Raw genomic sequence first — 2944 nt, forward strand, 5'->3', positions numbered from 1 at the left:
GAAAAGTGTTGGCAGTCGTGTTTAGCTCTGTCCGATGGGGTAGGGTTCAGTGTGGTAGACACATAGTGGCACGATGTACCAAGTGGCACCCGGATGGTGGGCTTGTGGAACCATGCGCACATAGTTTGAGGTTGTTAAGGAAACTTTGGTTGGACTTCCTTGCGGGTTCAGTCTCAAATAGGCGATAAACCTAGACTAGGGTCTTGTGTGGTTAACGGTCGTGGCCGACACCCATGCCATCGCTTTCACTTGAAGGTTGTTGAGATGCATGACGTGCATATGGTGATAAGTGGTGAGAGCGTGTGTGAAGTACACCCTTGCAGGGTGAATTAATCATTTCGAATAACCGTGTCCTTAGATATGGACTACTTGGAAACATTATGTGGTACTAGTACAAATGCCCGTGCGTTGCACCGGGCGAAAAAAAGACACAACTTTTCATATGCAATTGTGCATCATTTTTATAATCAATGTTAACATACATCGATAATAAGGTTAAACTAATTATAGCAAAAATGTTCACCAGTCACCAGACACCACTCACGGGCACAATATGAAAACGACGAAACGAAACGCCATTTAATCTGACAAGGGAAATGTTCAACGACATGCTGCTTTATTTTCCTCCGTGAAACCCTTCCTTATTCTATCGCTCCCCACTCCATATGCCAGCCCAAAGAAAATAAAAACCATTCATTCACTGGTACAGACGATGAATCTCTGACGTTGTTATCAGAACCAATGGAAATTAGGGGGGACTTCATTCAGGATGATGATGAGTTCTTGAGGACCCACTCCACCAGGGTGGACACGCCAAAGCCAGTAACGACATGCTTCTTGTCATTCCACACCGGGCCTGCCATGTCGATGTGCATCCACTGAACCTTCTCATCGACAAACTGCAATGCAAGCACATTAGAGTTCGTCTGCTCTGCCGGAGGAAAACTCAACCTGGTACAAGTATGATGCGACCTTCTTTTTCAACGAACACATGTGGATGCTTTGGTCATTCTAGAGAGATGCTATACCTCTTTCAGGAATAGGGCAGCTGTGATGGAACCGCCCTGTCGACCGCCCTGTTGACCATGTCAGCCACACCAGACTTCATCTGCTCCCAGTAGCTTTCCTCCATGGGCAATCTCCAGAACTTCTCCCCCGATAACTCAGATGCAGCAGTGACTTCCTGGGCTAGTTCATCACTTGGTGTGAAGATTCCTGAAGAGACATGTTCATTATTATGCATGACTTCAGAGTACTCCACTATATGCATCTTAGAAGCACACAAAATTGAAGTTGGCTGAGAGGAAAATATGTGTTTGAGCTTACCAGCAATGTTAGGCCCAAGTGCAACAACACAGGCATCGGTTAGTGTTGCCAGATCAATAATCTGCATGTCATAATAATTACATTAAGTCGAAGGCAACTGAGTAAAAAGTTCAAAGCAAACTAATGAACATCACTTCTCTGTTCTAAGTTATCTTTCTCTTTCAACACATATGATAAGCATAATTGATTGTTTAGGTCATGTAGTGTGATGCATAACTCCTTATATGGCAAGCTAAAAAAGGAAAATGATAAATCATGCTTCTGTAAGTGGACTGAGCAAATAGAGTAGTGCCCCTCGATGCTGAATAAGGATATGAGTTTTACTACAGATTTTTCAACATATCCGCATTACAACTACTACAACAATATCTGGTTGATATTCCACTTAAAGTTCTCTACATCAATCGTCAAATCCGCCAAATTTTTATGAACATCATATGATGTCTAAAGAAGCAATTTATTACCTTGTCAACACCTTGATTACAAGCATAGAACAATTTGTTAACTTATCAGAGTACCGCACTTGGTAAAAAGAACTGAAATACCGTTGTTAACATCAACAAGAAAACAAGAATAGCATACACAAATAAGCAAAAAAAATGATAATATTACGATTGATGATAGCATCCACAAATCTTTTGTTAAAAACATGACATAGAGATCGATTTTTTGTCCACGGAAAAACTAATAATACATGACCATGGGTCCATATCCGGCTGCGGCATTTTGACGAACACCTGTCCTGCCTTACTTGTGCATGTCGCTCAGGCGCTCGACGACGGTGATGAGTCCCAGCAGGCACAGCTCGTCATCGCCGGTCGCTGCCATGGACGAGAACATCTGCCGGTACAAAGCCGACCCTGGCAGCACATTGGCCTCCACCTCCTGGCCGTTGCCGACCTCCAGCGCCATGCCGAGGTCCTTGATGATGTACCGCACGGCGCCTCAGTGACGTCCGCCCAGTCATGGGACCTGTGCTTCTGGATCTGGCCAGCAGCCTCGCCTCCACCTGTCTGCGAGACTGCCATCTCTCAGAACCGTCCTCTCCTCTCTCGCGTCTCCTTCTCGGGGCGGGGGGGGGGGCAGCGGCGGCGCTTGCCGGGGGCTTGGGGTGGGGGCGGGGGCGGGGGCGTCCACGACGCGGGTGGCGGTGGCTCCCCTCTTCTTCTCTCTCTAGTTTGATCTAGATACGAAGGGGGCTGGAGGTCTGCAGGGTGGGGAAGACGGAGGTAATGGGACAGGTTTTTTTTTACTTAATGAAGGACCATGGGTTGATTTCAAAAGGGTGTTGTAGGACCTAAACGACCTCTTGAGCAATCAAAAGGGTGTTGTAGGAAAGGAGGGACTTGGACTTACATCCAAGTCGAAAAGAAAAAGGAAGAACAGGAACAAACGATCCCCTACCCTCATGGACATCTTTGTCAAAGAGGCCGAAGGGACTCAGAAGGAGAACAGGAACAAGGTGGAGAATGGTAGCATCAAGAAGGGCAAAACCATTCCTACCAACACAGCCAGCAAACTCAGTCCATCCTATGTTTTATGTCATGCTCGTGATGGGCATGTTTATGCCAGATTTGTTGGTTCTTACTATGAGTCCATTGAATGGGCTATTTGGGTT

At 46.1% G+C, this 2944-nt stretch overlaps 1 pseudogene; it reads right to left on the reverse strand.

Moving 5' to 3' along the window:
• Nucleotides 1-764: 764 nt before the first annotated feature.
• On the reverse strand, nt 765-2238 carry LOC123396810 (annotated as a pseudogene).
• Nucleotides 2239-2944: the final 706 nt, after the last annotated feature.

Source organism: Hordeum vulgare, chromosome 5H, assembly GCF_904849725.1.
Source record: "Hordeum vulgare subsp. vulgare chromosome 5H, MorexV3_pseudomolecules_assembly, whole genome shotgun sequence".
Lineage (NCBI taxonomy): Eukaryota > Viridiplantae > Streptophyta > Magnoliopsida > Poales > Poaceae > Hordeum > Hordeum vulgare.